The 20,626-nt window shown below is 37.5% G+C and overlaps 1 long non-coding RNA gene across 1 annotated transcript in view; it reads right to left on the bottom strand.

Annotated features, from left to right (window-relative positions):
- Window positions 1–6,509, bottom strand: part of LOC131998800 (uncharacterized) — a 210,604-nt gene extending 204,095 nt beyond the window's left edge. The window contains exon 1 of the long non-coding RNA XR_009398871.1: window positions 6,406–6,509. This is a non-coding gene — a long non-coding RNA (uncharacterized LOC131998800). The remainder of the gene's footprint in view (window positions 1–6,405) is intronic.
- Between the last annotated feature and the right edge of the window lie 14,117 nt (window positions 6,510–20,626).

Below are 20,626 nucleotides of genomic sequence, written 5' to 3'. Positions count from 1 at the left end.
GTCACAGTCCAGAAAAAATGTGGAACAGAGTTATGAATAAACATCATTGGTAACAGTAAGAGAAGGAAATAGGTACCAGAAAGAAAAAGGTAAAAATTGGGGGCACCTGGGTGGCTCAGTGGGTTAAAGCCTCTGCCTTCGGCTTAGGTCATGATCCTGGGGTCCTGGGATCAAGCCCTGCATTGGGCTCTCTGCTCAGCATAGAGCCTGCTTCCTCCTCTCTCTGCCTACTGATTTTTAATTGAAGTTTTATTAACACAGAATGCAATATTGGTTTCTGGAGTAGTGTTTAGTAATTCATAATTTACACTGAGGAGCCCCATACTGTTTTCCACAGTGGCTGCACCAGTTTGCATTCCCACCAACAATGCAAAAGGCCTCTCTGCCTACTTGTGATCTCTGTCTGTCAAATACATAAATAAAATCTTTTAAAAAAAAGAAAGAAAGAAAGAAAAAGGTGAAAATGGAAGAAAAGCATAAATAATGTATCTAATGCAAAGTTAAGAAATCTCAAGGTTTGAGAACTGGATGCAAGAGGGAGAAAGAAGCAGATTCTCTCCTCTTACTATTTTGTCACTTTCCCAAATTTGTTTGATCCTCTACAGAAAGCTTAGACAAATTTAATCCAGCTACACTTGCTGTAGACAGGTAATATGATTTCAAGCAGTATATTCAAATATAGTAACAAATTCACCTACACGGATTGTCATAAAGATTTTACTTTTACCTAAAAAGCATTCCAATACAATGAACTCAGTGATAACTTTCAATCACTAAGACAGTTTGATTAACTTAAGCTTACATTCACGAATTATACAATTTGCTCTAATTTTTAAAAAGAAGCTCCTTTTGGGAGAAGATATTTGCAAATGATATATTGGATAAAAGGTTAGTATCTAAAATATATAGAGAGTGGATACAACTCCATACCCCAAAAATAATTCAATTAAAAAGTGGGCAGAAGACATGAACACACATTCCTCCAAAGACAACATACAGATGACCAACAGACACATGAAAAGATGCCCAACATCACTTATCAGGGAAATACAAACTAAAACCACAATGAGCTATCACTTCATATAGGTCAGAATAGCTAAAATCAAAAACATAACAACAAGTGTTGACAAAGGTGTGGAGAAAAATGAGTCCTTTTGCATTGTTGGTGGGAATGCAAACTGGTGCAGCCACTGTGGAAAACAGTATGGGGCTCCTCAGTGTAAATTATGAATTACTAAACACTACTCCAGAAACCAATATTGCATTCTGTGTTAATAAAACTTCAATTAAAAATCAAAATTAAAAAAACTAAAAATAGAATTACCCTATGATCCAGTAATCACACTACTGGATATTTACTCAAAGAATACAAAAACACTAATTTGAAAGGATACATGCATCCCTATGTTTATTGCAGCATTGTTTACAATAGCCAAATCGTGGAAGCAACCCGAGTGTCCATGGGCAGATGAATGGATAAAGATGTGATATTTAAAGAGTACACTTATTGATACTACCTCACACCTGTCAGAATGGCTAAAATTAACAACACAGGAAACAACAGATGTTGGAGAGGACAAAGAGAAAGGGGAACCGTCTTACACTTGGTGGGAATGCAAGCTTGGTGCAGACACTAAAAAATAGGATGGAGTTTCCTCAAAAAGTTACAAATACAACTACTCTACAACTTAGTGATTGCATGACTTGGTATTTACCCAAAGGATACAGAACTATTGATTTGAAAGGGTATATACACCCCTATGTTTATAGCAGCATTATTAACAATAACCACACTATGGAAAGAGCCCGAATGTTCATCATCTGATGAATGGATAAAGAGGATGTTGTATATTATACATACAATGGAATATTACTCAGACATCAAAAAGAATGAAATCTTGCCATTTACAATGACATGGATGGAGCCAGAGTGTATTATGCTAAGTGAAATAAGTCAGAGAAAGACAAATACCATACGATTTCACTCCCATATGGAATTTAAGAACAAAAATAAATAACAAATGAACATAGGTGAAGAGGGGGAAAAAGATGGAAACAAATCATAAAAGACCCTTAGGGATGGAGAACAAACAGGGTTGATGGAGGGAGGGAGGTGGGGAGTGGGCTAAGTGAGTAATGGGTAGGAAGAAGGGCACTTGTGATGAGCAGCGAGTGTTATATGTAAGTGATGAATCACCAAATTCTACTAAAACCACTATTCTATGTTAACTAGAATTTAAATAAAATTTTGAAAAGGAACATTCTATAGGAAAAAAAGTATACTCATCATGATGGGCCTGGAGTAATGTGTAGAAATGTTGAATCACTACATTGTACACTTGAAACTAATGAGCACTAGTTATACTAGAATTAGAAAACTTTACTAAGTTCCTGTTTATTCACTCTATTTCTAACAGCAAATACATTTTACAAAATTCAGAGTGTAGTTACATATAATCATCCACTGAGGCCTAATAATGCACAAAGAAGCTGTAATCAGACTTGTACAGACAAACCCACTTCAGATTTAAATCATTTTGGGGGTTATTTCCATTCATTCTATCTTTCAGGGAACTATAAAAGATTCTTCTTCCTAAACTCCCTACCCCAACAAACCAACCTACCACGCCATATATTTATGGCATGTTTATAGTGTCATACAATTTTTACTTCCATTTAAATGCTAGAATTTGCATGCCTGATTACTTCTTTAAAATATGGTTTATTTCTATAGAGACTCCTAAAGCCATTTAAGCACTGCTCAAGAGCCAGGACAGAGTTAAGTTATGGACTATCTAGGACCAGACTTCACAGAAAATATTATTCCATTTCTATCTGGACACCTTTGCCACAATAAGAATGGGGCTGAGCAAAGCATTTGGGCCACAAGCAAAGGCCTATTAATTTGTTCACTGAGCTGGAAGGAAAGTTTCTCTAGTGAGATGGCCTCTTCAAATTCACCAGATCCAAGTGCTTAGTTGCAAACATTTGGAATTTGAAATCTGAAGTCTGAAGTCTCTCTCCCTACAGCCAGCCCCACCTTTTAACTGAGAGTAAATCAATCACAGACAGGAGTATCTGTGTAATAGAGAAGCTCTCTATGCAGTGCTTCAATCCGTCAATAGTTCCCTGCTGGAGATGCTGGACTCCAAACAGGCCCAATCAGTGCCATTCCTTTCCCCCAAGTTTGAACCAGCAAAAAATAAGAGATGCACAAGGCAAATGGGAGCCTAAGATTTTATCCCTGTCACCGGTAAAGGCGGAGTCGGAAGATACGGCTTAATGTGAGAATTGACCAAGCCTGAAAACCTCCTGCCCTCCAAATCTGGCCCTAGGGACAGACTACCCCACAGGAAGGTTTGAGTCTATAGAGCAAAGCAGGTGCACAAGTCACCATTTCCTCTCTTCCAGAGGGAAGAGAGAAGAGTTAAAAAGAAGGAAAAAAAAAAAAATTCCTTTCATTTAGGCCTATTGATAGGTTTCCTTCTGACAACTGATAAATTTCGATCAATGTTCTTTGCCATCAGCCAGATAATTAAATCAACCATGACTGGAAAGAGCAAGGAGTAAAAGACAAGGCATGTTTAGGGGAAATTCCTGCTCAGAGAAAACAGAGGAATAAAATAGTACCTTACATAGTTTACAAGAATCAATACTGAGTGGCTTTATGCCCTGCAAGGTGGATCCCTTGATTCTGTAACACCATACAGGCTTTACTAGAGAAACTTAGGTCAAAAAAAGAGAAGACTCCAGTCCCTCACCCTACCATCATCCCTCAGAAAAGTGAACAAGAACCAGTGTGCTCTGCTACGCATGCAGAATGCATTCATGTTCCAGGGGAAGGTCTCTTACTCCCGGCCCCCACCATCTTTTGAGTATAGTCGACAATGTTCCATTAGTTTCAGGTGCACTTGTTCTCCCCTCTTACAGCACAATTGCTACTAAAACAATCTTTTGGAGCACCAGCTATTTAACAGGAGTTGCCTGAGGAAAGTAAGCTGCCCATCACCTGGAAACGAGGTCTTTAGGGACAGCCCCTACTGATAATGGAAGGGTAAGTACCTGGCCCCTGGCTAGTAAGTTTAGGTGCAGCTCCTCCTGCTGGTTGATGAAGAACCTGGTTCATTGTCCAAACTACCCAAAGTGAATTCACAAGGTCATTAAAAATCCCACTGGCTGCAACACGATTTCCCTTATCTAAGGAGTATACGTAAAAGAAAGTTATTAAGTTTTCCTCCAACAACTTCCAGATACTCTGGAATAGAGGTGAGCTCATGGGAATGTTTAAAACATACTTGATGGAACAGCATTTAATAGGAATAGTTACTCCTTTAACAACGCAAAAAAGAAGGCATTATCTTTCCTATCAATAGAAATTGGTTTCTGAGGGGTTTTTCATAAGGAACTCTTCTACATACCTAAAGAAATTTAACAGCAATGAATTGGAAGATTCAACTCAGCTGTAACTGAATCACTTGGTAACTTACTGGGGGGAAAACGAGATCATAGGAGAATACCGAAAGGCAAGAAAAGCTTGGAATAGGGAGATCTTGACCCATTTGTGACAATCTGGGCCTTCAATGGAAAGATAAAAAGTTAACACCTCTTCAAATAAATTAAGTTCTAATAAGTGGTCTAATAGAGATGTGTTTCAAAAACAATACATAGAATACTAGAAGACAAATTTCCCATCACTGAATGGTGGACACTCACTGACTAACAATGAATTCTCATTATTACTGCTCAGTGGAAGTAGGTTTTAATAGTATAATAACCTCTTCAATTAATTCTGAAATCATTTATCGCAGCATAACAGCTGTCAAAGCAGGGTAACAGTTTAGTAAAATGCCGTGCTCATTCACTTTCACACAACAGCGAGCTTCTTAGACTCTGCTTTTTAATCATAGTAATGCCATTCATACACCCTTTCAATGATATCCATTCAATTATGCAGACCAGAAAACCATGGAGCAGGATGGACCAGAAATGCCAGTTCCACAGATGGAATTAAAAAGCAACTTCCAATATCACTTTAGCATTCCATAGTTTGTTTCTATTCTACCTGGTTTTCCTTCCTTTTCATCCTACTTTTACTGCTATCCTTTTGCTTCCACTGTGTTTTCTTCTATCTTTTGTCTATTCATTATTATCAGTCAAGGATTCCAGAAGCACTGTTGGGTAACATGGCGAATTAATAAGAAAAGGCTGATAGTGTCAACATCCCCTTCACTATAATAGGAAAAAAGGCGTATTTAGGAGCAAACATGTAGAATCCTCCCCCAAAGGGAGGATATGGAAAAGAATCCTTAGAGGGGTGACACAAGAAACTGGGTGCATGGGTCAGACTTTCCACTTTTTCCAGCACAGCTAAAAAGAATGGGGAAAATCAGCAAAATTTACCAGGCCAGTAATGCATAAAATAGCCTCAGTCCCACTGCAGGTCAAGCAAAAAATTTTTAGTGGTCTTCCCTTGCTTAAAGCAAACAAAAACTCAGGACCCAAAAGTACTCTGTAGCTCGGGGGAGAGGGAAGTGCTTTGGAAGAATAGTGGCACGTTTTACAGGAATTTTGGAAATTCTAGGAATGTAGATTTTTAAAAATCCCAAAACATCACATATTTTCTCGTGTCCTTGAAAAGTGGAGGCTTAACATCAGAGTTAATTTGATTTAAAAACATGAATAATGTGATAATTCTTAAAGAATTATGAGTGAAATTTATATTTCTCATTTCAAAGATGGTCATTAGTAGTAAAGACGTTGTTAAATGCTTTCCTGTGTCATTATATAGCCAATCATCTCTGGCCTGAGGTTTAACTCAAGTCTATTAAAAATGTCATATGGTTTCTAACCATAAATGTATGAGTCACACTAGAAGATAAAATTAGCAGCCTATGCAATGCCTATAGTAACATTTTATGGCATACCCAGTATTGATATCAACAGCCTGAATTCAATGGAGTCCAAACATGGAATGGTTTTATTGTCTTTAAAAACCACTCTTTAGAGGCACCTGGGTGGCTCAGTGGGTTGAGCCTCTGTCTCCTGCTCAGGTCATGATCTCAAGGTCCCCGTATTGAGCCCCACGTCAGCTCTCTGCTCTTCGGGGAGCCTGCCTCCCCACCCTGCCACCCGCTCTGCCTACTTGTGTTCTCTATCAAATAAATTTTAAAAATCTTAAAAAATAAAATAAAAGCCACTCTTTAAATCTCCTTTTCTTACCTCTTAAAAAAATCTGAGCCAGAGACTCAGTTTCAAACCTGCCCAAATTTAAGAGTTCAGTAAACACTCCCCTCTCCTAACTCAGCCTCCTTGTAGTTTCCTCCTTCCCTTTTCTAGTTTTAGCTTTTGCTTTTTTGAAGCAGAAACTAGAGCCTGGAGAAAAATGACCAAAACATTGTTACCTACCCCAGGCAACTGCAGTCTCCTCTGAGCCAACAACATCCTCTGTGGTGGACACTGAATTACTTGCTTTAGTGATAAGGAGAGCACAGGTGAATTCTATTGGTGTCTCTGAGGCTACCTCCCCACTGCGCAACCTTCTGATGTGGAATGTTGGCTCTGAGTCCGTGCTTCCAACCTTGCCTCAGATGCCATCACCGGCAGTCAAGCACAGTGTTTCCTTTGCATCAGCAGCCCTATGTAATAAAATTCCACAACCCCCCCCCACCCCCCCTCCATGTCCTCAACAATGCGGGCACAAGCTCCTCACCTGCTGCTCCCTTCCTCCTAGTAGTTGCTTCCAGTCAGCCTCACCACTGCTTACATAACTGTGAGCAGATCTGCAAGGCTGCCACAGGAACAGATATCTAATTCAGGGTTGAGATACCACTGTCATCTTCTCCCACAGGAACAGATATCTAATTCAGGGTTGAGATACCACTGTCATCTTCTTCCAAGCACCCCCAATTCCTGTGAGGTATTTTCTTTAATACCACTTTCTCAGTGTGTGAGGGGATTGCTACCACGAGTGAGAAGCTACAGTACTCCTTGCTTGATCAAGAACTCAAAAGCACATCTGAATATCCTTGAAGCCCAAAACTTTTGCTGATCTCTACTGGGGGTGACGGCTGGAGCAGCAGGGCCAATTCAGCTGTCTCTTTTCATGTGATTTGCTTTTCTTTTTTTATTGAGGTATAATTAGCATATAACATTTTGTTAGTTTCAGGTGTACAACATAATAATTCAATATCTGTATATATTGTGAAATGATCACCACAATTAGTCTAGTTAACATGCATCATCGTACAGTTAAAAAAAAAACTTTTTCCTGGGGCAGCTGGGTGGTTCAGTCAGTTAAGCTGCCGACTCTTGATTTCGGCTCAGGTCATGATCTCAGGGTCCTAGGGATCTAGTGCCCACCGCCCCCCCATCCCCACCCCCAGCTGGTTGGGCTCTGTGCTCTTGATCAGTCTACGTCGGCATTCTTTAGCTCCCTCTACCTCTCCCCCTGCTTGCTCATGCTTGCTCTCTCTCTCTCAATATTTTTTTAAAAATATTTTTTCTTATGATAAGAACTTTTAGCAACCTTCACATTCGCAATGCAATATTACTAAGTAGAGTCACCATGCTGTGCATTACATCCCCATGATTTATTTACTTTAAAACTGAAAGTTTGTACCCTTTGACATCCTTCATCTATTTTATGTGATTTCATGCAATTTGTTTTAAATTATTTTTTGATCTTTAAAAATTGTTTTTTAGTCCATGTTATCTCTTAACAGAATACAAAGGACAGAACTCAGGGCTTAGTGATGGCTCTCTGTAGAATATGGAAACCCTCATTTGTTTTCCATTGCAGAGTTTCAGCAAAAATTCCCAAATAAAAAAAGTCTCATTCACCATCCTGTTACACACTGTTAACCAAAATTTGAGGAAGATGAGAATTTTTTCCAAGCTGCACTAATCCCAGAACTACTATTTTCTTTTATAAAACCAGGGGGATTTATAAAACAATTTCATTGCTGCACTGAAAAATACATTCTAGAGGCCACTGGCAGTTAGGAGTCACTTGAATGAAGAGCTATACTTTCATCTTTTCCATTTGGTTCAAGTCTTTGTAAAAGCAAATGAAAATGATTATGTGACTATAGAATCAGCCTCCTCTTTGGAAGGAAAAATTTGAAATAAAAATATGAACACTTTGGGGGTGCCCGGGTGGCTCAGTGGGTTAAGCAACTGCCTTCGGCTTGGGTCATGATCCCAGGTCCTGGGATCAAGCCATGCATCGGTCTCTCTGCTCAGCGGGGAGCCTGCTTCTTCCTCTCTCTGCCTACTTGTGATCTCTCTCTCTGTCAAGTAAATAAATAAAATCTTAAAAAAAAAAATACGAACACTTTTTCAAGAAATCTTTGTATTTATTAGATCTTCAATAGTATTGTTTGGATCTCAATCTATATTCTTTTTTTTTTTTTTTTTTTTTTTTTTGGGAGTTTTATTTTTTTATTTTTTTTTTTATTTTTTATAAACATATATTTTTATCCCCAGGGGTACAGGTCTGTGAATCACCAGGTTTATATTTCAGCAATCTCTCTTTTCATCCCATTCTGTTCTTTAATTATCTTATCTTTGAGCCCTGCTTGTAATAAATTCATGTTTTCAGTAAGTTTCTCTACAGAGCAAATCAAAAGGAATGTGCTTTCCTGGGTAACATTTTCTTTCAGACTGTGTCCTTCTTTGTTTGTGTGCTCTTTCTGTGGTTTCCTCTTCCTCTCGCTATGTATATAGAGATTTTTGTATGCTTGTTTGGGTGATTTGCCATAGTTCCAATTCTTCTTGGTTTGCTTTATTTTGATTTTGCTTAATGTGAGAAGCTCTTTCCAGACCACATTTGTTCTGACATTATGTGTGTGGAAACTGTCCTAATTTTTCTCCTACCAAATCTGGGACAGTGTATTTTTCAGGCTCCATCAACTTCTCTATGGCCTAAAATCATGAATTTGGAGGAGAAGTTGCCTTGTTCAGGACCAAGTGCAGTCCCTGCTGGAAGACTGCAGGCTCCATCACTCTAATACCTCATCCAGGTCTCAGTCTGCATACCCAGGGGGTTTCCCACTCTCCAGGCTTAGGCTTGTTACTCCAGCTCAGCACGGTTCTCTAAAATAGAAAGACTTAGGGCTAGCCCTGCCTCTGCAGAGGTATTATAATGCTGTATAAGGGCTTCTACTTTCCAGGATTTTTTTCTTCACTTCCCCTGGACAGATCTTGAGAGTAACTATTTCAGTCATGCCATTCCTAACACAGAATGTCCTTCCTAGGCCCAGCTTCTGGCCCTTCTTCTCTATCCACAGTTGTAGAATCTTGACCTTCATTTTACTTCATTCTCACCCCAGATTCTGGGACCAATCTTACCAGGAGAGTGGAGAAAGGATTCAAAACTACATTAAAAGCCTGTGCCAAGTGCTTTGTGCATTAGCTAAATTGATTTTCACAATACGCCTTTTTTTGTACTAAGAAAATGGGAAATTAAGAAAGTTTAATAATTTGCCAGAATGAGAGAGAGGGAGAAGTAGAATTTTATCCTAGATCTAGCCAACTTCAAAGCTATGCTCTATTTATACCCAATGTGTACTGATGAATGTTAAACAATAACATGGTTTTTTAACATGGTGGGAGGTAGGAGGCCTGATTTGTGACATTTGCAATTCCAAAGTGTAAATACTCCCACCATGATCAACTGCAGGTTGACTGTAACGTATAACGTAGACAAGGCTAGCTGTAATATATTAACATCTATCTATCTTTAGCAATAAAATAATGTTGATAATGAGCCAGTTCATATTATACACTAGCCTGACGATATTGTCAGTGTGTAATATTTACCAAAATAACAAGAAAAAATTTGAAATGTGAAAACTTATACAATAGTTTTTTTTTAATATTTAATTATAAAGGGTTTATTATATTGTTTGCACTCATTCAGAGTCTTGAACATCTGTGCTTTTGAGATTACCAAATAGATTAAAATTATGAGACATGGGGTGCCTGGGTGGCTCAGATGGTTAAGCATCTGTCTTCAACTCAGGTCATGATCCCGGGGTCCTAGGATCGAGCCCCACATGGGGCTCCCATCTCAGCAGGGAGTCTACTTGTCCTTCTCTCTCTGCCTTCCCTCTGCTCATGCTCTCTCACTCTGCATCTCTGTTTCAAATGAATAAATAAAATCTTAAAAAAAAATAACAATGTGACAAACATCCAGCTAGAAGGGATATCCCCTTAAAAGAGTTTCTTGGGGCACCTGGGTGGGTCAGTGGGTTAAGCCTCTGCCTTCAGCTCAGGTCATGATCTCAGGCTCCTGGGATCGAGCCCCGCATCAGGCTCTCTGTTCAGCGGAGAGCCTGCTTCCCTCTCTCTCTTTGCTTGGCTCTCTGCCTACTTGTGATCTCTGTCTGTCAAATAAATAAATAAAATTTTTTTAAAAATCCTTTAAAAAAAAAAGAGTTCCTTAAGAAAAATTACTTAACTGACTTTTCTCATTCCACATATCAGAATTTTCATTATAATATTCCCAGAGGTTCTACTCAAATCATTCATAAATAACAGTGCTCAGAGGGCTCCCTTATGAATCCTCTTTATGAAAATGGCAAACATGCTTGCTTAGAAACAAATGAACACAATCCCTTTTAAAAAATATATTCATAAGGGGTGCCTGGGTGGCTCAGTGGGTTAAGCCTCTGCCTTCAGCTCAGGTCATGATCTCAGAGTCCTGGGATCGAGCCCCGCATTGGGCTCTCTGCTGAGCAGAGAGTTTGCTTCCTCCTCTCTCTCTGTCTGCCTTTCTGCCTGCTTGTGATCTCTCTCTGTCAAATAAATAAATAAAATCTTTAAAATATATATATATATATATATATATATATATATATTCATAAGACAATGATTTTAACTGAGTTACAAATACATGCAAAAGCATAACCGACATTCCACAATAAGTTCTGATATCAAGATCTAAAGGTACTATAGAATTTTTCAGAATTGCAGCCCTTGAAGCCTGAACAATATCCCTCCTAAAAGCCCTAGACATCTCTCCTCCATTGCACATTGTCAGAATACCCCAAATTTGGCACCATTAAGCACCCTGGATGGTACCAGCTCATGGACATCACTCTGTAGTCACTCCACAACCATTCTCATGTGTGTGCAGGAAGTTGTCAGCACAGACCAGGACTCCACCAGTTACTGGCTGCTGGCTCAGGAAGTCAATGACAAGGAATAGAAATTCCCCCATCTTTAATAATATTTGTGACCTTAAAATTTCAGTATAGCAACACAAGTGTAATTTCCTGTGGAGGTCCCTATATGAGATTTAACCTATGACTTGGTTATTTAGATACAGATGATTGAAGTTGCTAATTTTGCCTAATCCCTTGCTGCTGTCACTACTACTGCTGCTGCTCCTCTTTCCTTCTCTACCTTTTGGTCATTTTATTGGCATCATTTGCCTTTTTGACAGCAGGTAAAGAGAAGAAAATACAGGTGGTATAACATTAGCAAATACATCAAAATAAAAGGCAAACATTTCTATTAAAGAGAAAATTAAAATGATTGGCTAATATAATATTTGTGATTGGATTAATAATTTGAATGTTCTAAGGAATACTTCTCTTGTAAACCTGAGTGAAAAGGACTAACTATAAATATTAGATGTTTTCAAAGTCTACTATATAAAAACAAATCTAAGCATGAATATTATAAAGCTGTTGCCACAAAAGAAATTCAGTGTCATTCTCAACGATCCAAATTCTCTAAAAACTTGCATCATGGCAATATCTCATTTGACTATAAATATGATATATAATTTTTGAATAACCAGACTTTTAGATTCCTATAATTTTCCAAAGGGATTACTACAAAAAAAGTAAAATTGGGTTAAGAATAACCAGTCTAGTTTTTATTTCCTCTTGAAAAACAAATAACTTAAGACAATCATGGAAAGTAAGAGAAATTACCATTGGACACAGCCCCTTCCTCTCTCGTCACTCAGAGATTACTTAAAATGCAAACCAACTCGCCACAGTCCTGACCTATTCTCTCCAATTTCTGAATGTCAAACACTTAGAGCAATTGTTGGCTGTCAGAATATGAAGTCTGCGGAAGCAGAGAAACTGGACATTTGGCATTTCAACATTCCAGAGCAAGTGATTTAATTATTTAGTTAGCGTAAGAGAAAAGCATTTACACAAAGATGCAGGCACACACTCTGTCATCAAAAAATGTCTCTGAAATAGTAAAACACATATTAAAGAACTGGGGGAAAAGGACAATGTTGTATAAACTAGTATGAGTGCAAATTAACTCTTACATGTCAATGATAAATGGAAATATAAAGTATGAAAATAATTTAATTATAAAAATCCACAAAATTGCTGTTTGCTGTAGAATACTTTTTATATATTTCTTGTGAAGTTATTGACAGTTTAAATTTTCTATTGCTTCAAACTAAAGAGTAACCTGTTTGATCTTGTTTTAATATTTATATAATTAAAATGCATCTATTTCCTTCATTACTTTTCAAATGCTCATTAAATGATTTTTTAATCATTTACCACTAACAATGCTTCACTATCTTTAATACATAAATAATGACAAATTTGTACATTAATTGGGGAAAAATGTCCATTTATGTATTCCCTTGAATATTATTTCATCTGGCCTTATTTCAATAAAAAAATATGACAAGAACAATGTAGACCAGGTCAGCATTTCCCAAGTGTGTTCCTTGGAAGCCCAGATCTAAGAATGTTTTATTTAGTAATTTTTTGTTTTACAGGTCTGCCTTTTTTAGCACACATTTTATTTTAGTATGTCAACCATTCAAGAAAACACACAATAAATATATTGTTCAATGAATTTTCGTGAAGTAAAACCAACACCCAGACCAAAATATTATTAGCACCCTGAAGCCTCTTTGAGCCCCCCTTCCTTAATAACCACTGTTCTGTTATCTAACAGCAGAGATTAGTTTGCCTGTTTAAAAACTTTATATAAATGGAATCATGTAGTATGTACTCTTTTGTGTTTGCCTGTTATACCTCAAAATTGTAATAGTGAAATTTCTTCATGTTATTCTGTATTTCTAGTTTATTCTGATTGCTATATTATAGTCCATTGTATGAACTTATCACTCGTTATTCATTCTACCGTTAAGAAACATTTGAGATGTTCCCAGTTTATAATGCTGCTACGAATATTGTATAGTGCATGTCTTTTGGTGAGCATATGTATGAATTCTTGTTGAATGTATAAGCTAGGGCTGGAAATGCTGGGTCATAAGATAAGCATATATTCAGCTTTAGTAATTACTGCCAAGCAGTTTTCCCAAGTGGTCATATGAATTTTACACTCGCGCCAGAGGATGAGCACTGCCCCCACTCTATATCCTTGACACACTTGGCATTTTCTGCTTTTATTTTAGCCACTCTTTTGTAATCACACTGTGGTTTTAATTTATATTTTCCTGATGACTAATGAATTTGAGCACATTTTCATGTCTAATAGTCACTTAAATATCCTACCATCTGACATGATTGTTCAAATCATTTGTCCATTTTTTTCTATTCAATTCTGGGTTTTTGATAGGGATTCGTAGCAGTTTTATACATACTTTATGCATAAGTCTTTCATCAGATACATTCAGCACAATTATCTTGTCCTGCTCTCCGGCTTTCCTCTTTTTTTTTTTTAAAGATTTTATTTATTTATTTGACAGACAGAGATCACAAGTAGGCAGAGAGACAGGCAGAGAGAGAGGGGGATGCAGGATCCCTGCTGAGCAGAGAGCCTGATGCGGGGTTCGATCCCAGGACCCTGGGATCATGACCTGAGCCGAAGGCAGAGGCTTAATCCACTGAGCCACCCAGGCGCCCCTCTGGCTCTCCTCTTTAGTTTCTTAATAGTGTCCTTTCATGAACAGAGTCCTTACTTTAGATGTGGACATTTTACCATTCTTTTTCCTTTATGTGTCCTGTTAAGAAAATTTTCCTTCATGTCATGACGATAACCTCCTACCTTTTCCTCAAAAAGCCAAATTGTTTTATCTTTCATAAGTAAATGTGAAGTAAGTTTCATTTTTTTCTTCCTACAGATGTCTAATTGACCCAGTACCTTTTATTGAAAAGATCATACTTTGTCCACTGCACTGCAGTGTCATCTTTGTTATAAATTACAGTGAGGGTCTATTACTGGACTCTATTCTATTCCATTGGTCTATTTGTCTGTCCTTACACCAAAACACCCTGCCTTAATCATTAGTTCTGTGACACCTTGATAGGAGGAGATTCCCATTATAATGACTATTAAGAAAAGTTAACAGTTTTTGTTGTTTTTGTTTCTCATTTACTATTTGAATTATCAGAAACCTTATTTAATACACTAATGTGTGTTACAATTATCTAATAGGTAGGGACACCTGGATGGCTCAGTCAGCAAAGCATCTGCCTTCAACTCAGGTTGTGATTCCAGGGTCCTGGGATCTAGCCCCTCAGGGGGCTCCCTGTTCAGTGAAGGGTCTGCTTCTCTCTGTCCCTCCCCACCCCCCCAACTCACACTTGGTCTCCCTTTCTGGTCTCTCTCTAATAAATAAATAAAAATCTTTTTTAAAACATCTAATAGGTAGATATATCATATGGTGTTTCCCAAACTTTAATTTAACTATGGAATTTTTTTTTTTCTACAAACATCTTATAGGACTAGTGTTCTGAGTAGCATTTTAGGAAATAAATAGATCTGTTTTCAGGTGGTAAGAGCTGAACTTCAGGCCAACTCCAAGTTGTTGATGAGAATTTACAGCCCCCAGCATGAGATAGGGTTTTTAATTTTCTTCACAACATGCATGAGGTCAGTTACATTAAGTTCCACACATCCAGGTGCTTAAAAGAAGACAGATACCTATATTTTGGAATGCAATGGGCAAAATAAAAAATCTTCTTTCAGACTTTCCTTGCACTCATAGGTCTTTTGGACTTTTGATGCTTCATCCTTGATTCAAAATGAGAAGGTATAAGAAAATTAATTCTTTTAATATAAATTTTAGCCACCCGGACTTCCTTGGCATCCACAGTTATTCTTACACTTAAGGCATATTAAAGCAACCTCAGAAAAACCCAACATAGTAGCACCACCTGCCTGACTTTCCAAAGCTTCAAAGCTCTAAGCCTTGAAGCTCTATTTACTATTGGAGATGGCAGAGTTCCAGATACAGGAAGAGTTAATATCTATAAATCATGTGACCCTCTACTTCATTTTATTTAAACCTAGCCAAGGCTTGGACAACTTTCATCACCTAATATAAAGCCTGCCCTCCCCCCGTCCCCACTATCATCCTGATGTCCGATTAGCAAGGGACCCTTAGACACATTTTTTCTGTCACAGGATAATCAAAGTCATAAGGATGCCATGATTAGAGTTCTAAAATTTCTCAGTTTTTGCTTATATTAAAAACATTTTGGGATTTCAATTTGTGAAATAAACCAGGATTATCCTATCTATATTTAGCTACTGTAAGAGCTCACTAGAAAAATTAAATGTATGTATTTTACCCTAAGAAAAAATTGTGACTATTTCAGCAAATAGAATGTTTCAATCAGCCACATAAACTAAATAAACACATCAAATATGCTGGTTAAATTGGGATTTATGGACACTACAAGTACGCCTGCAAATACATTAATACAACACCCATATCCAACACCTATTAATAAGCATCTTATCACTCCGACTGTGGGCCAGGGTCTTTTAAAGCTAATCCTACCTGGGGCGCCTGGGTGGCTCAGTGGGTTAAAGCCTCTGCCTTCGGCTCAGGTCATGATCTCAGGGTCCTGAGATCGAGCCCCACATCGGGCTCTCTGCTCAGCAGGGATCCTGCTTCCCTACCCCTCCTCTCTCTCTACCTGCATCTCTGCCTACTTGTGATCTCTATCTGTCAAATAAATAAATAGAATCTAAAAAAAAAAAAAAGCGAATCCTACCTGAGTAAGTAAGGGATCTGGTGAAACATGGTGGGAGAAGCCCAAGTCAAGAGACCTGAGTTCGAACATTTATCCTACCACTTAAGGTCTGTGTGACCCTAACTAAGACATTTAGACTTTTGAAACCCCACTTCCCTGATTTACAAATTAATATAGTAATATCTACCCATAAAGCTCTATTATGTAAGATGTATATGTGAAGCACTTAACAGAGTACCTGTCATATAGAGAATATTGAGTAAATATCCATCACATTTGCTCAACCCTTCACCAACACCAGGCATTTACTGTTGTCACCAAAGGATCATCACATTTTAATATTTATGTCAAGTTGACCATCTTCAGCTTGAAAATTCCAAGAATACAAATATGGTACCACAGTGGATGAATTAAGAATGACTTCCAGAAAAACAAATTTTTATATCTATGTGATAAGAGCAAAATACAATGTTGGCATTTCAGTGTCAGCATATTAGTACTACCAGTATTTATCCAAGCAAAATTCCATACACGCATCTATAATATTCTCTACTTTCCTTAAACTACTTAAATTTTTATCATTTTATTTTCTTTAGCTAAAGGTAGACATGGCTGAATTACTTCATGCTACAAAATAGAATCTTTAGACACTTCTAAAATGAAAAGCAGTTAAAGGTGTCAGCTCTCAAGCTACATTATAATTAATACAAATCAGAATCTTACCAGAAATATTTCAAGTTTATGGATAAAACTGTTCTTAACTGTAATAGTCCAAAATCAAGTTTAAGGTTAGAATTGCTCTTAACTGTCTTAACTGTTAAAGTCCAAAACATGGAGGCAGAGACATTGCTCAAAAATCAGAATCAGAATTTAGCAGAAATTGACAGTTGAATCTCTTCTATTACTATAGGAGTCAAGAGGACCCACAATTACTTCTGTTGCTAGTATTTAAAAATTTGTGCTGATCACAAATTTCTTAGGGGCCTTCTTTCTCATGACATCTTATGACATTCTTAATTATGCCATTATAGGGACTATGCTGGAGTCATGTTCAAATATTATTTTTATATGTTTGTCTACCACTTAACAGAGCAATACTAAATGTAAAAACTATAAACCATATGCTCCTGAAAATCCCAGATTATACCATTTTCTATATTAAATGTACTGATGTTATAAAAGAAAAGGGTTGAGGGAGAAATTTTCTGATCCACATTTTCAGACTGACACAATAGAAAAATTAACCTATTTTTCACATCAGATTACATTTAAACTAGAGATAGATAAGTAGAAAATTCCAAATGTTGGGCTGTTCCTTTGACACCAACTGAAATAAGCCCATGGGGGTGGTATGAAAGACTTCTGAAAAGGTACTGTGACAGCAGCTGGCTCCCTTTATCTTATTCCAGACATTCTGTTTTCTAGTTTGCCATCTTCTGCTGTACATTGCCTCTTGGATGTAGTGACTCCCTCAGTGGATCTCAGTTTTCTTCCCATCCAATATTCATTTGGGGAGCAACCTCACTGCTACTCCTCATCACCATTACCTCTGGTATTTTATCTCTTAAATGCCCTATTTCATGTTTTTTGGTTACGAATTCAATACTGAAAAACTGACAGGTATTTTATTTTGTTTTGTTTTCTCTTGTTTTGTTTTGCCTCTCCAACAATACCAGTAGGAAATGTTTAAGGAATTCAAGCTTTTCATAAATCATCATTACCAGGAAGTGACTTACCATTAAAGACAGTGCCCATGAGCAATTCCCAGCATTCAAATATCTTAGTCTTACTGCATGCATAATGAATCTAAGAATTATAACTAAGAGATTTACAGCAGTGGCTATAAGCTACATCTGAAACCCAAAATGAATTGGGTTATAAAAAATACTATGAAGGCTTCTCGTTATATTCCTTATCCCCAAGTAAAATGAATAAGAAAATTTGGTCTGAAATCTATACTCATTAGTAATAATCAAAGCTCCAAAATAATGCACATGTCCACCAATAAGAGACTAGTTAAGAGACCAATGTAAGTTCATACAATGGAACACACACTACACAGTCTTAAAAAGGAATGTGTTGGAGAAAATGTGAAGAAAGGGGAACCCTATTATACTGTTGGTGGGAATGCAAGTTGATGCAGCTACTTTGGAAAACAGTGTGGATATTCCTTAAGAAATTAAAAATAGGGGCGGCTGGGTGGCTCAGTGGGTTAAAGCCGCTGCCTTCGGCTCAGGTCATGATTCCAGGGTCCTGGGATCGAGCCCTGCATCAGACTTTCTGCTGGGCAGGGAGCCTGCCTCCTGCCTCTCTGCCTACTTATGATTTCTGTCTGTCAAATAAATAAATAAATAAATCTTTAAAAAAAAAAAAGACATTAAAAATAGAGCTTCCCTATGACCCTGCAATTGCACTACTGAGTATTTATCCCAAAGATACAGATGTAGTGAAAAGGGCCATCTGTACCCCAATGTTCATAGCAGCAATGGCCACGGTCGCCAAACTGTGGAAAGAACCAAGATGCCCTTCAACGGACGAATGGATAAGGAAGATGTGGTCCATATACCTATGGAGTATTATGCCTCCACCAGAAAGGATGAATACCCAACTTTTGTATCAACATGGACAGGACTGGAAGAGAGTATGCTGAGTGAAATAAGTTAAGGAGAGAGAGTTAATTATCATATGGTTTCACTTACTTGTGGAGCATAAGGAATAACACGGAGGACATGGGGAGATGGACAGGAGAAGGGAGTTGAGGGAAATTGGAGGGGAGATGAACCATGAGAGATTATGGACTCTGAAAAACAATCTGAGGGTTTTGAAGGGGCAGGAGTGGGAAGCTGGGTGAGCCTGGTAGTGGGTATTAAGGAGGGCACGTATTGCATGAAGCACTGGGTGTAGTACCTAAACAATGCATTCTGGAACACTGAAAAGAAATTTAAATAAAATTTTTTTTATAAAAGGAATAAGTAAAATCTCTATAAATGCCTGTGGAATGACTGCAAGATATATAATTAAGTGAAAAAAACAAAGATGGTGAAGAATGTTTGTAACATGTTATATTTTGTGTAAGAAGTGGGGTGAGAGGGAACACAAATATGGATGCTTACTTTTCAATATTAAAAAATGAAAAATAATCAAAAACCTTTAAAGTATCGTTACCTCTGGAGGGAGGAAAAAGAACAGGAAAAAAGCTTGACTTCTGTTAGATGTATTTTGTTCATAGTTTTGGCTTTGGAACCACATAGTATTTTACACAATTAAAAACAAAGCACAATTTTAAAGACTCAGGTTCTACTTGAGATAGAATAAGCATACTTTATCCTTTTACTTCCATTGAATACATACTATACTTTTATACATGCTATCAAACCTTGACAGAATGCATGAGTACCTTTTTGAAGACTCTGTAAATAACAACGGGTGTTATTCAGAATCTAAAATACTGCTAAATCAGTAGAGATTATCATTTTCCCCCTCTGGTATCCCCCATTTGAATTCAGCACAGCCAGAAACTCAGAAGTGACCATTATGATCCAGACAGACAGGAAAAGCCACCAGCTCCAGTTTTAGGATCAGAAAAGGGCACTCCTGACACCTAAAGGAAATGTGGAAATCTCCTGAGGTTTTTTCTTCCTTTTTTTCTTTCTCTAACACTCCAGTCATGAGGCAGTCCTGTAGCAGGGAGTCAGCAACAGCTATGGAAACCCACAAGTGCCACAAGAACCCACAGGGCTAAAAAGGCAACACCTCCTCTCAGGTATTTCTCCCATTCTAAAAATACAAGGCAAGACCTAATAGCTTCTCTCTCTCTCTCTTTCTCTCTGTGTGTGTTGTCTTACCTCTTGGACCAGGACACCAACTCAATCATAAAAGTGAGCAAGAGAGTACAACAAAGTAGGGTAACTATAGCTCCAAATTCTGACCAGAGGACCAAAGGGGAAGTCTCAGAAATCAGAAAGTTCTGGAGGGAGATTAAAGATGCCTGGGTTTAATTAGCATACCAGTGATGCTGGGAAAGAAACTAACAGATTTGCCAATGCCCAGATTACAGACTGACTGCTGGATTGCCTATACCAAGGCAGATCTAGAAAGCATTATAAAGGCTTTGAAAACTGAACTGACATTGGAATTATCACCCATAAAAGTCATGTTGGAGCTTATAGCCTAAACCTAACTAGTTCGGTCGCCTGCTAAAACAAAAACATCAACATTCTATATAAAATTTAAACAAGACCTCATAATATAATGTTCAAAATATTCAGGATGCAGTCTAAAACTACTCAGCATATTAAGACCTACAAAAATTTCAAGTCATATAGAGAAAGGTCATCAACAGACACCAACATCCACACTATTAACATAGATTCTAGAATTATCTGGCAAATATTTTAAAGTGGCTATTTTAAAAGTACACTGGGACAAGAAAATACAAACATTCTTTGCAATATATGTTAAAATAAAAAGTCTCAAAAGGAAATAGAATATATAAAGAAAAACCAAATGGAAATGTAAAAAAACACATGAAAATTTTAGAACTGAAAAATATAATAACCATAATTAAGAACTCATTGGCTGGACTCTGTAGCAGATGGATATTAAGGAACTGCTAATGGAGAAAAGGGATGCCTGGGTGGATCACTCTGTTGAACATCCCACTCTTGATTTCAACTCAGGTCTTGATC

This window comes from Mustela nigripes, chromosome 13 (assembly GCF_022355385.1).
Source record: "Mustela nigripes isolate SB6536 chromosome 13, MUSNIG.SB6536, whole genome shotgun sequence".
In the NCBI taxonomy this organism is placed as follows: domain Eukaryota; kingdom Metazoa; phylum Chordata; class Mammalia; order Carnivora; family Mustelidae; genus Mustela; species Mustela nigripes.
Note: the sequence above shows the minus strand (reverse complement) of the source record. Positions and strands in the feature narration are given on the sequence as shown.